We start from the raw sequence: 20,407 nt of genomic DNA on the forward strand, positions 1-20,407 counted from the left end.
AAGTGGATGAACAATGCTCTGTTGAGCAGATAGTAAGTGAAATGTGTCACAGAAAAAATTTATGGTTAAGTTTCAATATACTTAAGAAATGTTAATAACTTGGATGATGATGGACAAACTTGGCTTAAATTATGAGTAAGTTCATCTGTATCATAAGTTCCTGAGTATCATGAGAAAAAATATATTCCCAAGTACAATCACATTTTTGTAAAAAAGAAAAAAAAGAAAAAAAATGCTCTGATCCACTGAAAGTTCATAAAAATACGGTTATTAAAAGTTTGAGGGAAATAAAACTTGGATTTGAGGGACATAAAACTTGAACATTTGTCCTTGTTATGTGCAAGTAAAACAGCTTTCCAAGTGAAACTTACTGTGAAACTTGGAAATATTCTCTGTGCCCAAACTGTTACTCAAAAATGTTGTTGTTGTTCTGGTCTTCAGTCTGGAGACTGGTTTGATGCAGCTCTCCATGCTACTCTATCCTGTGCAAGCTTCTTCATCTCCCACTACCTACAGCAATCTACATCCTTCTGAATCTGCTTAGTGTATTCATCTCTTGGCCTCCCTCTATGATTTTTACCATCCACACTGCCTTCCAATACTAAATTGGTGATACCTTGATGCCTCAGAACATGTCCTACCAACCGATCCCTTCTTCTTGTCAAGTTGTGCCACAAATTTCTCTTCTCCTTAATTCTATTCAATACCTCCTCATTAGTTATGTGATCTACCCATCTAATCTTCAGCATTCTTCTGTAGCACCACATTTCGAAAGCTTCTATTCTCTTCTTGTCCAAACTATTTATCATCCACGTTTCACTATCATACATGGCCACACTCCACACAAATACTTTCAGGAACGACTTCCTGACACCTAAATCTATACCCGATGTTAACAAATTTCTCTTCTTCAGAAACACTTTCCTTGCCATTTCCAGTCTACATTTTAAATCCTCTCTACTTCGACCATCATCAGTTATTTTGCTCCCCAAATAGCAAAACTCATTTATGACTTCAGGCTTCTCATTTCCTAATCTAATACTCTCAGCATCACCCGATTTAATTCGACTACATTCCATTATCCTCGTTTTGCTTATGTTGATGTCCATCTTATATCCTCCTTTCAAGACACTGTCCAATCCATTCAGCTGCTCTTCTAGGTCCTTTGCTGTCTCTGACAGAATTACAAAGTCATCGGGAAACCTCAAAGTTTTTATTTCTTCTCAATGGATTTAAATTCCTCCTTTCACTCCCCTGACACCTCCAGAATTTGAAAGAGAGTATTTCAGTCAACATTGTCAAAGGCTTTCTCTAAGTCTACAAATGGTAGAAACATAGGTTTGCCTTTCCTTAATCTATTTTCTAAGAGCAGTCGTAGGGTCAGTATTGCCTCACATGTTCCAACATTTCTACGGAATCCAAACTGATCTTCCCCAAGGTCAGCTTCTACCAGTTTCTCCATTCATCTGCAAAGAATTTGTGTTAGCATTTTGCACCTGTGGCTTATTAAACTGATAGTTCAGTAATTTTCACATCTGTCAACACCTACTTTCTTTGGGATTGGAATTATTATGTTCTCCTTGAAGTCTGAGGGTATTTCGCCTGTCTCATACATCTTGCTCACCAGATGGTAGAGTCTTTACAGGGCTGGCTCTCCCAAGGCTATTAGTAGTTCTAATGGAATGTTGCCTACTCCCGGGGCCTTGTTTCGGCTTAGGTCTTTCAGTGCTCTGACAAACTCTTCACATAGTATCATATCTCTCATTTCATCTTCATCTACATCCTCTTCCACTTCCAGAATATTGTCTTCAAGTACATCACCCTTGTACAGACCCTCTATATACACCTTCTACCATTCTGCTTGTTTCAACTCAGGTCTTTCAGTGCTCTGTCAAACTCTTCACGCAGTATTGTATCTCCCATTTCATCTTCATCTACATTTTCTTCCATTTCCAGAATGTTGTCCTCAAGTACATCGCCTTTGTATAGACCTTCTAAATACTCCTTCCACTTTTCTGCTTTCCCTTCTTTGCTTAGAACTGGGTTTCCATCTGAGCTCTTGATATTCGTACAAGTGATTCTCTTTTCTCCAAAAGTCTCTTTAATTTTCCTGTAGGCAGTATCTATCTTACCCCTAGTGAGATATGCCTCTACATCCTTGCATTTGTCCTCCAGCCATCCCTGCTTAGCCATTTTGCACTTCCTGTTGATCTCATTTTTGAGACATTTGTATTCCTTTTTGCCTGCCTCATTTACTGCATTTTTGTATTTTCTCCTTTCATCAATTAAATTCAATATATCTTCTGATGCCCAAGGATTTCTACTAGCAATCATCTTTTTACCTACTTGATCCTCTGCTGCCTTCACTATTTCATGCCTCAAAGCTACGCATTCTTCGTCTACTGTATTTCTTTCCCCCATTCCTGTCAATCATTTCCTAATGTTCTCCCTGAAACTCTCTACAACCTCTGGTTCTATCAGTTTATCCAGATCCCATCTCCTTAAATTCCCACCTTTTCATGGTTACTTCAGTTTTAATCTACAGTTCATAACCAATAGATTGTGGTCAGAGTCCGCATCTAAACATGGAAATGTCTTACAATTTAAAACTTGGTTCCTAAATCTATGTCTTACCATTATATATAATCTATCTGAAACCTGCCAGTATCTCCAGGCTTCTTCCATGTATACACCCTTCTTTTATGACTCTTGAACCAAGTATTAGCTCTGATTAAGTTGTGCTCTGTGCAAAACTCTACCAGGCGAATTCCTCTTTCATTTGTTACCCCCATTCCATATTCACCTACTATGTTTCCTTCTCTTCCTTTTCCTACTATCGAATCCCACTCACCCATGACTATTAAATTTTCGTCTCCCTTCACTATCGGAATAATTTCTTTTATCTCATCACACATTTCAACAATTTCTTCATCCTCTTCGCCATCTGCGGAGCTAGTCGGCATATAAACTTGTACTACTGTAGTAGGCGTGGGCTTTGTATCTATCTTGGCCACAATAATGCATTCACTATGCTGTTTGTAGTAGCTTACCTGCACTCCTATTTTTTATTCATTATTATACCTACTCCTGCATTAACCCTATTTGATTTTGTATTTATAACCCTGTATTCACCTGACCAAAAGTCTTGTTCCTCCCACCACCAAACTTCACTAATTCCCACTATATCTAACTTTAATCTATCTATTTCCCTTTTTAAGTTTTCTAACCTACCTACCCGATTAAGGGATCTGACATTCCACGCTCCGATCCGCAGAATGCCAGTATTCTTTCTCCTGATAACAACGTCCTCTTGAGTAGTCCCCGCTTGGAGATCCAAATGGGGGACTATTTTAGCTCTGGAATATTTTACCCAAGAGGACGCCATCATCATTTAACCATACAGTAAAGCTGCATGCCCTCGGGAAAAATTATGGCTGTAGTTTCCCCTTGCTTTCAGCCGTTCGCAGTACCAGTACAGCAAGGTTGTTTTGGTTAGTGTTACAAGGCCATATCAGTCAATCATCCAGACTGTTGCCCCTGCAACTACTGAAAAGGCTGCTGCCCCTCTTCAGGAACCACACGTTTGTCTGGGCTCTCAACAGATACCCCTCCATTGTGATTGCACCTACGGTATGGCTATCTGTATCTCTGAGGTACGCAAGCCTCCCCACCAATGGCAAGTTCCATGGTTCATGGTTCAAAAATATTTATCATGATCCAGAACCAGAATCATGTAACCTTGTTAATGACATTTATATTCCTAATGAGCAAGCTATTAGCAAATTTAATTTTGCTTGTTATAATTTAGAGGTATCTCCTATTTCGAAAGTAACAAAATTGAGTAGCGGAAAAAGAAAACCTGCTATTGAAAGCAGGATAGAATGAATTTCAGACAAATTAGAAAAGAATTAGAATCATACTTTAATAATGTAGATACCAACAGTATTCTACCTCCAGAATCAACCGACACTTGATATTTAAGCTTAGTCAAGAAATTAAAAAGTAAGTGTTCAGTGACACCTAAAGAAGAAAAAGTTAAAATTTTTAATCTGCTACATGGCCCAAGGTCAACAGAAAAAAATAGTTCCTGAGTTAAACATTTCTGATTGTTTGATTGGACTAACCCGAAAACTAGTGAAAGAGCAAGGCATTCTACTGGTTTTAGGAAAGAAGCAAGGAGTAAGTATAAGTGAAGATACAAACTAATAGATCCAGAAGTGAATCTGTAATTGATAATTTAGCAAACCTCTAAACTCACCACTATGTTTCTAAAATCCAAAGTAAGTTTTTGAAGGGCAAAAAAGGACAACTTTATGAAACTGAATGCACAGTCCTAGCTGAATTTGCAAAAACTTTACATTTGTGGTTCATGATGAAATACAACAATACCACTGGGCCAATGACCAGGCAAAAGTGCATCCATTTATTCCGAACTTCAAAATTAAGAAAGATGTAATTTCCAATTCTTCAATTTGAATTCTAAGTCACTACTTTAAGCAGAACACTTTGGTTGTACATGTGTTTCATAAGTATGTAACAAATTACATAAGGAAACGTTCTCCAAGATTAGGAAGCTCATACACTTTTCAGGTAGAATCGGTAGTCAATGCCAGAATAAAAAGAATTTTTCAAATCTTTGCAACCACAAGTAGATTCCAGGTCTGGAGGTTGAATCGCACTTTTTTGCCTCTTGTTGTGGTAAAAAGGTGTGCAATTTAGTAGGAGGTACAGCAAAAAACCAGCCTACTAAGAACGACCACCGACCAAATTCTTAAAACAGAGGACTTGTATGCCTTTTGCAAGAATAATATCAAAGGCATTGCTTATTTCCTCATCAAGAAACAAGAGGTGGTTCCTCATATCAAAACAACATTTCAAACCAGATTTGTAAGCTGTGTAGCAATAAGAGGAACAAACCTATTCCACGAATATCTTGGCATAGCAGAAAACTTTGTCCACTGTTATCTAACATCAGAAACCGAAATTTATGAGGATCATTGTATCAGTAAAATTATATCAGTGTCTTAACACTGAATAACAGTGGCATGTATGGAAGAAAGTCACTGAGCTGAGCTGTCGCTGTCTGTGTTTTGTTGCATTATTTTCTTCGTGATTTTTTAAAAAAATGAGTGATGATGCGGTTATTGGCCCGTTCGGGGGCTATCTTCTGTGACAGTTCGGAAAGGATGGATGGTTATTAGGAGCTCGTGGACGCTCAGAACACAAGTTTGTGTTACCTGCACTGCGCAGCTATTACCCGCTGCACAACGTCTCTCCCAGGGCAGCGAATCCTACTCGTTCCATGCACCACCATTAGCGAGAAGTGAAGTTACAGTACACGAGTGAAACAGAAACAGAAGAAATGGAAAACTATGTTCTTAAAAGGATCATTCGCTGGTTTTCTGTGAATGGTCTCACTATTCCAAAAGGACATAGCTTATTCAGTTCTGCACATCTAGAGGCCTACAAGAATGATTTGTGTAACATATGGTGAGAAACCCCCTCCATGAACCATGGACCTTGCCGTTGGTGGGGAGGCTTGTGTGCCTCAGCGATGCAGATGGCCGTACCGTAGGTGCAACCACAATGGAGGGGTATCTGTTGAGAGGCCAGACAAACATGTGGTTCCTGAAGAGGGGCAGCAGCCTTTTCAGTAGTTGCAGGGGCAACAGTCTGGATGATTGACTGATCTGGCCTTATATCACTAACCAAAACAACCTTGCTGTGCTGGTACTGCGAACAGCTGAAAGCAAGGGGAAACTACAGCCATAATTTTTCCCGAGGGCATGCAGCTTTACTGTATGGTTAAATGATGATGGCGTCCTCTTGGGTAAAATATTCCAGAGCTAAAATAGTCCCCCATTTGGATCTCCAAGAGGGGACTATTCAAGAGGACGTTGTTATCAGGAGAAAGAAAACTGGCATTCTGCGGATCGGAGCGTGGAATGCCAGATCCCTTAATCGGGCAGGTAGGTTAGAAAACTTAAAAAGGGAAATGGATAAAGTTAGAAATAGTGGGAATTAGTGAAGTTTGGTGGCAGGAGGAACAAGACTTTTAGTCAGGTCAATACAGGGTTATAAATAAAAAATCAAATAGGGGTAATCCAGGAGTAGGTATAATAATGAATAATAAAATAGGAGTGCAGGTAAGCTACTACAAACAGCATAGTGAACGCATTACTGTGGCCAAGATAGACATGAAGCCCACACCTACTACAATAGTACAAGTTTATATGCCAACTAGCTCTGCAGATGATGAGGAAATTGATGAAATGTATGATGAGATAAAAGAAATTATTCAGGTAGTGAAGGGAGACAAAAACTTAATAGTCATGGGTGACTGGAATTCGAGAGTAGGAAAAGGAAGAGAAGGAAACATAGTTGGTGAATATGGATTGGGGGAAAGAAATGAAACAGGAAGCCATCTGGTAGAATTTTGCACAGAGCATAACTTAATCATAGTTAACACTTGGTTCAAGAATCATAAAAGAAGGTTGTACACATGGAAGAATCCTGGAAATACTAGAAGGTATCAGATAGATTATATAATGGTAAGACAGAGATTTAGAAACCAGGTTTTAAATTGTAAGACTATTCCAGGGGCAGATGTGGACCCTGACCACAATCTATTGGCTATGAGCTGTAGATTAAAACTGAAGAAACTGCAAAAAGGTGGGAATTTAAGGAGATGGGATCTGGACAAACTGATTACACCAGAGGTTGTACAGAGTTTCAGGGAGAACATAAGGGAACAATTGACAGGAATGGGGGAAAGAAATACAGTAGAAGAAGAATGGGTAGCTCTGAGGGATGATGTAGTGAAGACAACAGAGGATCAAGTAGGTAAAAAGACGAGGGCTAGTAGAAATCCTTGAATTTAATTGTTGAAAGGAGAAAATATAAAAATGCAGCAAATGAAGCAGGCAAAAAAGAAAACAAACGTCTCAAAAATGAGATCGACAGGAAATGCAAAATGGCTAAGCAGGGACGGCTAGAGGACAAATGTAAGGATGTAGAGGCTTATGTCACTAGGGGTAAGATAGATACGGACTAAAGGAAAATTAAAGAGACATTTGGAGAAAAGAGAACCACTTGTATGAATATCAAGAGCTCAGATGGAAACCCAGTTCTAAGCAAAGAAGGGAAAGCAGAAAGGTGGAAGGAGTATTTAGAGGGTCTATACAAAGGCGATGTACTTGAGGACAATTTTCTGGAAATGGAAGAGAATGTAGATGAAGATGAAATGGGAGATACAATACTGCGTGAAGAGTTTGACAGAGCACTGAAAGACCTGAGTTGAAACAATGCCCCGGGAGTAGACATCATTTGATTAGAACTACTGACGGCCTTGGGAGAGCCAGTCCTAACAAAACTTTACCATCTGGTGAGCAAGATGTATGAGACAGGCAAAATACCCTCAGACTTCAAGAAGAATATAATAATTCCAATCCCAAAGAAAGCAGTTGTTGACAGATGTGAAAATTACCGAACTATCACTTTAATAAGTCACATCTGCGAAATACTAATGCGAATTCTTTACAGATGAATGGAAAAACTAGTAGAAACCAACCTCGGCGAAGATCAGTTTGGAGTCCGCAGAAATGTTGGAACACATGAGGCAATACTGACCCTACAACTTATCTTAGAAAATAGATTAAGGAAAGGCAAACCTACATTTCTAGCATTTGTAGACTTTGAGAAAGCTTTTGACAATGTTGACTGGAATATTTTCTTTCAAATTCTAAAGGTGGCAGGGGTAAAATACAGGGAGCAAAAGTCTATTTACAATTAGTACAGAAACCAGATGGCAGTTATAACGGTCGAGGGACATGAAAGGGAAGCAGCGATTGGGAAGGGAGTGAGACAGGGTTGTAGAGTCTCCCCAACGTTATTCAATCTGTATATTGACCAAGCAGTAAAGAAAACAAAAGAAAAATTTGGAGTAGGTATTAAAATCCATGGGGAAGAAATAAAAACTTTGAGGTTCGCCGATGACATTGTAATTCTGTCAGAGACAGCAAAGGACTTGGAAGAGCAGTTGAATGGAATGGACAGTGTCTTGATAGGAGGATGTAAGATGAACATCAACAACAGCAAAATGAGGATAATGGAATGTAGTTGAATGAAGTCAGGTGATACTGAGGGAATTAGATTAGGAAGTGAGATACTTAAAGTAGTAAAGGAGTTTTGCTATTTGGGGAGCAAAGTAACTGATGATGGTCAAAGTAGAGAGGATATAAAATGTAGACTGGCAATGGCAAGAAAAGCGTTTCTGAAGAAGAGAAATTTGTTAACATCGAGTATAGATTTAAGTGCCAGGAAGTCGTATCTGAAAGTATTTGTGTGGAGTGTGGCCATGTATGGAAGTGAAACATGGATGATAAATAGTTTGGACAAGAAGAGAATAGAAGCTTTCGAAATGTGGTGCTACAGAAGAATGCTGAAGATTAGACGGATAGATCACATAACTAATGAGGAGGTATTGAATAGAATTGGGGAGAAGAGGAGTTTGTGGCACAACTTGAAAAGAAGAAGGGACCGGTTGGCAGGACATGTTCTGAGGCATCAAGGGATCACCAATTTGGCATTGGAGGGCAGTGTGGAGGGTAAAAATCATAGAGGGTGAGCAAGAGATGAATACACTAACCAGATTCAGAAGGACCTAGGTTGCAGTAAACACTGGGAGATGAAGAGGCTTACACAGGATAGAATAGCATGGAGAGCTGCATCAAACCAGTCTCAGGAGTGAAGACAACAACAACATGGCGACAAAATAATAAATAGGGCGGAAACCTTAAAAGATTTTAGGTCTCCTTATTGACGAGAATTTAAACTGAAAGCACATTGCCAAACTTAATTCGCCCATGTTTGCACTTAGAATCATTGCAAATTTTGAGGAGAGATTGGTCAGCAAGTTGACCTATTTTGCATTTTTTTCATTCAATGTTGTCCTATGGAATAATGTCTTGAAGTAACTCATCTTTATTAACCTTTAAGCGGTCGCGCATGGTGTTCACAATACCCCAATCATCTTTATCGATGGATTATTACATAATGGTTCAAATGGCTCTGAGCACTATGGGACTTAACATCTGTGGTCATCAGTCCCCTAGAACTTAGAACTACTTAAACCTAACTAACCTAAGGACATCACACACATCCATGCCCGAGGCAGGATTCGAACCTGCGACCGTAGCAGTCGCGCGGTTCTGGGCTGCGCGCCTAGAACCGCTAGACCACCGCGGCCGGCTATTACATAATGGATAGGAGTATAACGTCATGTTCTTTGGTGCTTCTCTAGGACGTATGAGAGCTTTGAGTAACAATAGAATCTACAATCGAAGCGCAAGTTCCAATGAAACATGCAACAATGTGCCTTGGGGTGTTGTCGGCACCCCACGCAACTCTTTATGTGGCAGTGCTGCGAGAAAACGCACAGTTGTGTTCCGTAGCAGCGGCTTTTATTTTGTCGGTCTGTGCAGTTAAAACAGCTATGGATCATTACGAAATAGAGCAAGAAAGAGTGCAGAAGCTTCTGAAAGCAGCCTTGACGATACTTTTGAAGGAGGAGAAGAGGAAACAGACAGTTGTGAAGGTCTCTCTCATCACTGTGACATGGAAACGGAGGATGAAAATAACCTTGAACTGGAACCACAAGTAAGTGCAGCGGATCATGAAAGCAAGCATGACTTTTGTTGTTGGAAAGGATAAAGTTACAAAATGGATGAAAAGTTGTCCAAGACGCGCCCTAAGAACTAGAACAACGGGGGGGGGGGGGGGGGGGGGGGGGGGGCCATGGGGGCTATAGCCCCCCCCTTAATGGAATACCGTTTTACACTGGAAAAAATGACTTCAGAAATGAGCGAATATATTACTTCAACAGCTTCAATCATTTTTTTAATATAATTATGTAGCAATATGGGTTGCAGTGTATTTCAAACACATATTAACAAAAGAATAGGAATGGCAAAAAGCTTACTATCTAAACCAATAAATATCATTTAACTTAAAATGGGTGTCTTGTTATTTATTATTATACACAGGATGTATATTAATGTACCACTCACAACTATCAAGAAAGCTAAATATGCCGGGTATGCCTACCAACACTTAAATTGCTAACCCCAGACAAAAACTTCGAAATCGCCGGACATCTGGGTCTAATCGTATTATTTTCCCGGGCACATACATTCTGCAGACGCGTTGCAGAGCTGGCAACGCCAGCGGGCGCGCGCCACCGACTGACAAATAGATATAAACTACAAACGAGAGTTACAGGAATTTGTGAAAGCGCATTATAGGGACGTTCATGTTCAAACGTAGTACGCGTTTGTAGTAAGGAATATGAACGTAAATTAAGTCCGATTTAATATAGCTCAATGAGTAGAAGCAAATAACATTTAAATTATTCAGTTGTCTGCGAGCGGGGCGACGTCGCGGTGTATACGATCGCTGATTGTTAGCGGCTTCTCATTATCTCAATAAAGAAGTAAGGGGAATACAGGGTGTCCCAAAATGATATTTACAACTTTGACCATAGCTATTTCAGAAACGTGTTACAAGGTGATGGTTCAGGGCAGCATCTGATATTAAATTTTAAAAACCAACCAAAAAGTGATATGATAGCCGAAAAGTCCGAAAGAGAATGTAAATAAAATAACTCAAACTCGGACACTGAGTGTAAAATTCATATTAGAAGTTTCTTTACAAAATTATTCTTACAATTTTGTTATGATGTTGGTTAGTACCACGGTAAATCATCCGATTCCAGCTCAAAGTTCGGTAGTATTTAGGATGACAATCAAATCTACGGAGGATGGTTAGTTTTGTGACAAATTGTGCATAAGATTACTCAAGGTCGCTCGAGTTTACAGAGGACACAAGCTGGTGAACCAACAAGTTTACACCTCTGCACGCGGTATTTACCTTAGCTGTGATGAACTATCGTATGCACGGCCACTCTCTTCCTCTGACATTCCTATAAAAACTTATTTAACCTTTGCTGAATTTTCCAGCAGAAACTCTCCCTATGTTTCTTGTTATGTGAGAAAACAAGTACTCATCCCTAGTTTTGGAATATGGCGATATACACCCGCATGGCTGTAGTAGGGTGCGTATTATAATGCCCTCTCAGTTCTCTCAAGAACAATTATCTAACTGGCTGGTTCGTTTATCCGCTGTTGGAGCTAAACGATGCTACAGCTAATTTCTAGCTGGATGTCAGCCGCTGTGAACGTAGTGTTCACACAAATTTCTCCTCTGCATCATACAGAGCATTATGCACACCATTCTGCACTTCATGCCTGTTCAGAGAAGAGTCTTTCTCGTAGCTGAACTGTTTCCCCAGCTGGGTTCTTTCATTCTCCGTGTCATAGCTTTTTTCGACCAATAGGTTCTGAGTCACCTGGTCGGTCGGTAACACCCGCCATGGGATGCGCCCTAAGTGCTTTCCATGGTAACCCCTGTGGTGTGGCCTTCACCTCTCCTCGCAATTGCCTCCAAACCAAAAAGTTTCCTCTTGCTGCTTGTCTCACCTACTGCTCATAGACATGCATTATATGATTGGTGTGTTAAAACGGTCGATTGAGTGTCATCCCTTTTGTGTTACATACTTTCAGGCAAATTTGCTCATTACCGACGAATTAAGTTAGGTGTCATATTCACCTTCCTATTATGATACATAAAGCTCTTATGTAAGGTGCGAAATTTCCCTTCATTTATTCTGTCACCCCACAAATTATTCAAAGCTTTCTTTCTCAACAATATCTACCAACTTTCAGTAATAGTCTATAAACATGTGAGAGAATTTCAGAAGTTTCTAAAAGCTTTTCAGACTACTAGAAGGAAGCTTATTGACCTGCAGTAAGTAATGTGATGCTGAATCTTTCCTGGTTTTGCTGTTATTAATCTGACTGCGACCAAATGATGGTACAGGGTGGAACCAATCAACGACTTTGACTGACATAGATCGCTAATGATGTGTTAAATTTTGAAGTCTTTCTGTAGCAACATTTGCAAACAAAACCTTCAGGCAAATGCCACTAAATTAAGAGAAACTTAGATTTTATGTATCTTTGGGCTCATAAATACCGTTACGGGCCAGTTTTACAAACAAATAAGAGTTCCAGTGTGTAAACTGTATCTTCATAGTCCTCAATTGGTAGAAGGCGGGTGATGGCAGTCACTTGTTCCGGGCTGCCGGTAACATTAGGTAGTTAAAACACTGTCTGAAGTAGCCAATGTTGTCTACTTTCTCACTCATTACTGCTTCATTGTTCTGAGTTTTTTTACCTTGTCACTACTGTACAGAATTTATTTATTTTATCCATCTTTCAGCACTAACATGCAATCGATGTCGTCAGAAGAGTTACAGCTATTTGTACATTATGTTTTACATACCAAAATATTACATAGTAAAAATATAGCAATGTTGTAAACTATTAGCTTACAACAGCCTCTACACCTAGATCCATACATAACAGTAAGCCATAATTTATCAGTATTAACATACAATCAATGTTGTTAGAAGTATTATAGCTATTTGTACATTATGCTTCATATAACAAAAATATTACGTGGAAAAAAAAGACAGTGTTGTACCCTATTAGCTTATAGCTAGCTGTCTCTACATCCATAACTATACATAACAGTAAGCCTTAGTTTATCAATAAATTAGATCATCTTTACAACTATTCTGAAATTCTTCTACACTGTAGAAAGTATTTTTCTTCATCCACACATTGGTTTTAGTTTTGAAAATATCCATTGAAACCAACTGAGCCTGTACGAGTAATGTGTTGAATAATTTTATGCCTATGTATTCATAGCTAGATTGGGTTTTCTTAAGTGTGGTTGTGGGTATATCAATCATATTTGTTTGTCGAGTATTGTGTTGATGAACTGATTTCCTTATCGTGTAGTGGTTTAAGTTTTCTTGTATGTTTAATAGGCAACAATATCTGTAAACAGATGGGACTGTGAGAATTTTTAAGTCTCTAAAATAAGGTCTACATGAGGTCTTGTTGTCAGTGATTCCGTAAAAACGTCTAATTGCTTTCTTCTGCCATGTAAAAATTTTTTTACCCCATAAAAGAATGCCATATTGTAGATGGCAATGAAAGAAGGCATAGTATGACTGAAGCAATAAATCTTGTGTAACACATGTGTGTAGTTTGGCTAGTAGGTAGATAACTCATGATACCTTTCAACATACGTAATCTGTATGTGTGTCCCAAGTTAATTTTGAGTCAATGTGTATTCCTAGTAGTTTAACAGATGATAACTCCATGTTACTGTTTGATAAACTGAAGAATATCTTGACAGTCTTTTCATGGTTCATAGATAAGTCATTAGCTTTAAACCAGATATTAGATATTTTGAGACACTCTTCACTTTCCTCCTTCAATATGTTCATATCCTTTCCAGAATTAGCTAATATTGTGTCATCAGCATAGAGGATAGATTTACAGGGTAAGTTATTCGAAAAGTCATTTACAAACAATATAAATAGTATAGGGCCAAGCACTGAGCCCTGAGGAACTCATCGTTTTATACTTAAAGTCTGTGACTGTTGGTCATTATGCTTTACTATTTGTTTTCTATTGCTGAGGTATGATTCAATTAATGAGAGTTCCAAGTGTTTGATTCCATAGCAACACAGTTTATATAATAATAATTTGTGGTTAACTGAGTCGAAAGCCTTACTCAAGTCAATTAGAATGGCTTCAGCAGATAATTCTGACTCACATGCCCTTAGTACAAAAGAGATAAGGTTTTCAACTGCTTTAACTGTTGATAAATTTGACCTGAATCCATACTGAGAATCATTTAATATATTATTGTCTGATAGGTGTATGCATTTTTGCTGCAGTATGCAATGTTCTATTATTTTTGAGAGAATAGGCACAAGTGAAACTGGTCTATAATTATTGATACAGGACTTGTCACCCTTTTTGTATAATGGTATGACAACTGTTTTCTTGAGAGATTCTGGAAAGTGTCCACTCGAGAGCATCCAGTTTATCAGTATGCAAAGAGGATATGTTATGAGATCTACAACTTTTTTAATTACATAGTTTGACAGACCATACACATCTTCAGATCTAGAATATCCTAATTTAGAGGTTGCTTTAATTATATCAGTTACTTGTACTTCTCTCCATTTACAAGCTGACACTATGTTTGTAATGTTTTGTTGAAAATTTCTGCCAGATATGGGGTGAGAAATAGGTGTATGTGTTGAATTGGAATTCTGGTTGCTGTGGGTTGGAAGGCTAAGATTGGCAGAGTTGACAAAAAAGTGATAGAAATCATCAGCAGTGATGTTAGCAGCATTTGTGTTGTCTTTGCAGTTTATATCCATACCTAGATCTGCTTTTATTACTTTCCATGCAGCCTTACATTTATTGTGCGATTTTTTAATGAAATCACCATTTGCCTGACACTTGGCTATTTTAATTTCAGGTCTATATTTTCTTTTCAGGTTTTTGTAAGTTTCTTTATCTACTGCTCACTTTTTGACCTTATCGTGACAAGTAATTACCAATAGTCTCACTTTTTGTAATTGGCGTGAAAACCACTTCTGTAAAGTTGAGTGGCTAGGTTTCTTACCTTTTTTGTTTTTTTGTTTTTTAACCAGTGGACAGCATGTGTGGAAGATTTCAGAAATGATTTAGAGGAATATGCTGAAGGCTTCATCAACATTTCTGGAGAAATGTATAACAGTATTCCAATCTATAGACTTAAGTTCTTCTCTATACTTGCTAATATTTGTATCTGTAGATAGTCTGACACACTGAGTTTGTTCCTCGTCTTCTTTTGGTTTTTTAGTAATTGGTTTCACCCATATACCTCTATGGTCTGACAGGTAATCGACATTAAATAAGCCTAGCTCAAAATCACATTTGTATACATTTGTTATTAGATTGTCAAGACAGGAGGAGTCCCTTGTAGGACTTTCATTAGCAGAAAAGAGATTATAGGATCTTAACATGTTTACCAAATTAACATTTCTGGCTGTCATTTTCCTAATGTCTATGTTTAGATCCCCAAAGATTAAAATTTTGTATTTAGTATATTTTTGTATACTGATCACAAATTTTTCTAAGCGTTTTTCGTTACTTTCAGGAGTGTGATATAAAGACACAGTTATGAGCTGTATACTAGGTATAATAAAAGCAGCTGCTTCAAAAACACCTTTAATGCATAGGTCACTAACTTCAAGAACAGAAAATTTTAAGTCTAGATCATTGCTAATACATATGGATGAACCCCCATAGGATTCACTGGGTCTGCAGAAGTATGTAGCTAATCTGAAACCTGATGGTACATACAGTTTTATATCCTCTTCCTTTAACCAATGTTCGTTTATACATAAAATCATTCTTTTGTTACTTTTTAATAGTATACCAAGCTCATCAGCTTTATTTTTCAGAGACCTGACATTTAAGTGCAGAAATAAGATAGAGTTACTGTCACAGGAGGGGAGGAGTACAGTATTATGGGGCAATGGAGAACATTTAATTGTTTTTTCAGCCCTGGAATCTATGTTAGGTGGCGGTTGGACTTCCTTGGGATAAACCATAAAAAATCTTCATTTCTCTTTGGTAATTTTTTGGGTCTGTTTGAAACACGGTTGGAAGTTTGTTTCACTTTACTGTCCACAAGTTTTATAGGAACATGTTTTCCCAAATCATTTGGTATCACTTCATCATGAGACAAAGATGATACTTTACTTACTGTGACTGGTCTATTCTTTTCTGCTACTCTTGAAGGTGATGGAGGAGGAGCTGGTACTGTTTCTGCTGTTGGTGAAGTTGGTTTAGTTGCTGCTGGTGGAGGAGTTGTTTCTGCTATTATTGGTAAAGGAGTTGGTTCTGCTACTGCTGGTGTGGGAGATGGTGCTGCTGCTATAGGAACTGGTTCTACTGCTGGAGGAGTTGCTTCTGCTGTTGCTGATGGTGTTTCTTCTGCTATTGCTGCAGTTAGTACCTTCATTAAGCATGTCAATACACAGGATCATTTCAATACTGTTTACCAATGGCGCCCATACGAAGGGGGCAAGACCGAGGGGTATGGTGTAATGTTAATGTTTTGGAAGACAAATGGTGACTTTTTAGTGGTCATAATGAATTAAAATTATTTTTATGTATAAATAACGCTATATACTTTTGTGTTGAGCCACTTGTACATAATACTGACGTTTAAAGCATATTTAATTCACAGGAAGAAAGTCCAGAAAGTACTGAAATATATTATGATATAGGAAGAGCTGTTAAAGGGGCCTTACGTGATGATGAGGAGCTTAAGTTTTTAAAGACTACTTGGAAGCCTCCTGCAAACTTTTCTTTTCCTAATCAATTACAAGGGAAGCAAAACCAAAGATTTAAGCATGAATGGATGAGCCAGTACAACTGGATTTCATGCAGTAAAATGTTATGTGGTGGATTTTGTACTGCATGTGTTCTGTTTTCTCCTCCAAGTGCCGGAATCGGCTCCCAGGTACTTATTACAGCTTTCCATTATTCTAAATAATTGAAACCTTTAACTGGCTGGCTGGCCGGAGTGGCCGAGCGGTTCTAGGCGCTACAGTCTGGAACTGCGCGACCCCTACAGTCGCAGGTTCGAATCCTGCCTCGGGCATGGATGTGTGTGATGTCCTTAGGTTAGTTAGGTTTAAGTAGTTCTAAGTTCTAGGGAACTGATGACCCCAGAAGTTAAGTCCCATAGTGTTCAGAGCCATTTGAACCATTTTTTTAACTGGCTTGGTAAAAAACATAAATAACATTTCGAGTGCTTACAAGGTTTTGTGTTTGCATTATTTTTTCTTTACTTAATTCTTTACCAAAGACATTAATTTATTTTTATAGGCGTTGAAAACACTGGTAAAAGAACCATTTGTCAAATACAAAAAGGCTACAGAAGAAATTCGCCATCATGAAAACACAAAAATCACAAATTTTCCGTGGAGAAGGCTACAGAGTTCACTAAGTCTATGGAATCGAGCAAAAAAAGTATTTGCTGTTGTCCTCGATACCAAAAAATCTTCAGTTATTGAAGAAAACCAGAAACACTTGAGGTCTATTATAAGGACTATAGTCCTATGCGCTAGAAATAACCTACATTTACGAGGACATCGTGATCATGGTTTAATACCTCAGCTAAAAGAAGAAAAAACTGGTGATCTTCTAGAGGGAAAGCATGGAGTGTTTCAGAGTCTTTTGGCTTTTCGTGTGGATGTTGGAGATGAATATTTAAAACATTTCAGTAGATGTGGCCGAAACAGTTCTATGATAAGTAACAGTCCAAAACGAAGTCATACATTGCATTGGTGACGCTATTCGCTCCTCAATATCGAAGGATGTGAAAAAGGCTAATTTTTTTAGCATTATATGTGATGAAACAAATTATGTCACCACTAAGGAACAGATGATATTTGTATTAGGTACATTGACATAGAGACCTTTGTTACCAAAGAAGACTTTCTGCGTTTTATTGAGCTTAAATCAACTACTGGCACTTCAATTGCAGAAGCCATCGATGAAGAACTCAAGACACTAGGGCTGAGCTATCAATATCTTTGTGGACAGGGCTATGATGGCGGTTCAGACATGGCTGGGAGACTTAAAGGAGTTCAGTCTCTTATTTTAAGTAAACAATCGTTAGTTCAGCCACTTTTTGAACTTGTGCATTTCTAAGCCTTGTGATACTCCAGTAGTTAGAAATATGATGAGAATTATAGGATCACTTTCAGCATCCTTGTCTGCCTCTGCAAACAGAAAAAGTTCCCTAGAGGAAGTAATATCACGACCACCGTTCACAGAGTCAAAGAAAACAAATTTGAAAGCAATGTGTCCAACAAGATGGAAGGAACGACACGCTACCCCTATTACTTTCAAGGAGCTATTTGTCAGGGTCGTGACTTTGCTTGACGAACTTTCAAGTAGTCGTGAAACCAACGCAGAAACGGCTAGTAAGGCTTGTATGTATAGTTCTGCTGTCCAAAGAGGATATTTCGTAGTAGCTTTAGCAACTGCGACATTTTGCTTCTCTTTGAGTAAGCGAACAGCTCCAAAGTCCTAAAATTGATTTAACAACTGCCTTAAATCATGTCAACGACGTGCTTGAGGTATTCGACAATATAATGACGGATTCGTAAGTGTTTTTGAAGATGCTGTTAAACTGGTAGAAGATATTGGAAGTGTAAAAGCAATGCCAAGAACTATTTCAACACAAACCAAAAGAGACAACGTTCCTACTACAAACGCCGAGGAATACTTCAGGCGAACAGTATTTTTACTTGTTGTGGATCGTTTTATTGCCAAGCTAGAAGCAAGTTTTTCCCCAAGATTTTCGCACCATATTAACCACTTGAAGGTCTTATTAACGCACACAGTTTAAAATACAGTGAGGATGAAGTGATCCAGGCATCTGAGAAATATGAACAGTTTTTGGAGCGTTCTTAGCTTTTAGTGGAAGGAGAACTGAAACTATGGAAGAAAAGTTACTGAAACAGTAACTGAAGCATTAAAGAACTGTGACAAGCATTTTTTCCCAAATGTATATGTTTTACTTCAAATATTTGGGACTATTCCTGTCACCACAAGCACTTCTGAACGAAGCTCCTCTACTTTGAGAAGAATAAAGACTTATTTGCGTAACACAATGGGGCAGGTGAGGCTAAGTGGATTGGCTCTTAGACATAAAGGAAGAGATATTGACATTGAAAGTATCATTGACATATTCAGTAAAAAGAAACAGAGGCAAATGAGCATGACAAATTGGGCAGAAGACGGAAATATACAGTGAACTTTGTCACAGACTTTTTTTTATATTCATGTCAAGTTCAAGTTTTTACATTCATGTCACCTTCTGTATCCAGAAAATTAATGAAAACTTATTTGTTGTAAGATGACCTTTTTCATGGTTTATGTAAGTTATAAAATCTCCCATGTGAAAATAAGTTTCTTTTCCCGGAACTCCACAATAGTTACAAAAAACTACTTTAAGCAATACCAAATTTTACCAATTTGTCGGCGGAGGACCCCAACAAGACCCCATTATTCATCTCCCGGGTGTGAAAGCTGTCACTGGGACCACAAGTAACGCCGAGAGGTACTGTGAGACACTGAAAAAAACCCTAAATTGGCAATTCGGAACCGGAGAAGAGGAATTTAGAGCAAGGGCGTACACATTCTCCATGACAACACTCGCCCAAACATCGCTCGGCAAACCGTTCCTCTCCTGCAATAGTTTCAGTTGAACATAATCACCCACCCACCCTATAGTCCTGATTTGGCGCCCAGTGACTGTCACCTGTTCCCTAGGTTAAAAGAACATTTGGCTGGAAAGCGATTCAGCTCCGATGAAGAGGTGAAAGAAGAGGTTCATAACTTTCTGAACAGCATGGCGGCGAGCTGGTATGACATGGGCATGCAAAAACTGCTACAGCGTCTACAAAAATGCATCGACAGAAATGGTGATTATGTCGAAAAATAGCTAAATGTTCAAGCTGTAAACTGATGAAAACCCTTGTAGAAATAAACAGGTCTATGTACTTATAAAAAAAATAGGATACCTTACTTTTGGGATTATCCTCGTATAAATGACATAATAATTAGAATGATTACATCATGCTAAACTATTTTCATACAACACATAGCATCAAGAGACTGTGATGCCAAACCAACAAATGAGGAAGAAATTAAATCTCTTCTGGGTCTGTCGATATTGGCTGGGCATTACAAGGCAGGAGACCAAAATATGGAAGGACACAAATTTCGGAATTGCAATATTTCATGCAACAATGGGTTTAAGGCACTTTCGTTTCTTGTTGCATTGTTTGAGATTCAATGATATTCGAGACAGACCACAGCGTAGAGAACTTGATCGCCTAGCTGCGTTCAGAGAAGTGTTTGAATTATTCAAGTCAAGCTGTGTCAGTAAATAATTACTGACTATGTTCGAATATACGACAGTCGATGAACAACTGGTTGCATTTAGCGGCAAATGCAGTTTCCGACAGTATATACCAAGCACACCTGTGAAATATGGTTTGAAAATTTTCACCTTAAGTGACGCAAGAACATGGTATACTTTCAGAATGGAAAGCTATGTTGGGGAACAGGTGGAGGATCCCTTTGCACTGTCAAACTCGCCTAAGGAGATAGTAAATAGACTTGTACGGCCTCTCGATGGTACAGGACGCAATGTGCCACTAAACAATTGGTTTCGTTCCATACCACTGGCTGAAGGAATGTGTCACTAAACAACTGGTTTCGTTCCATACCACTGGCTGAAGAGCTCTTGAAAAAGAAACTTACAGTAGTAGGAAATCTTAGAAAGAATAAGAGGGAGCTCCCTCCAGACTTTGATTGCACGAGAGGTCGTGAACTTAGAAGCAGCCGTT

This window comes from Schistocerca piceifrons, chromosome 8 (assembly GCF_021461385.2).
Source record: "Schistocerca piceifrons isolate TAMUIC-IGC-003096 chromosome 8, iqSchPice1.1, whole genome shotgun sequence".
NCBI classification, from domain to species: Eukaryota; Metazoa; Arthropoda; class Insecta; order Orthoptera; family Acrididae; genus Schistocerca; species Schistocerca piceifrons.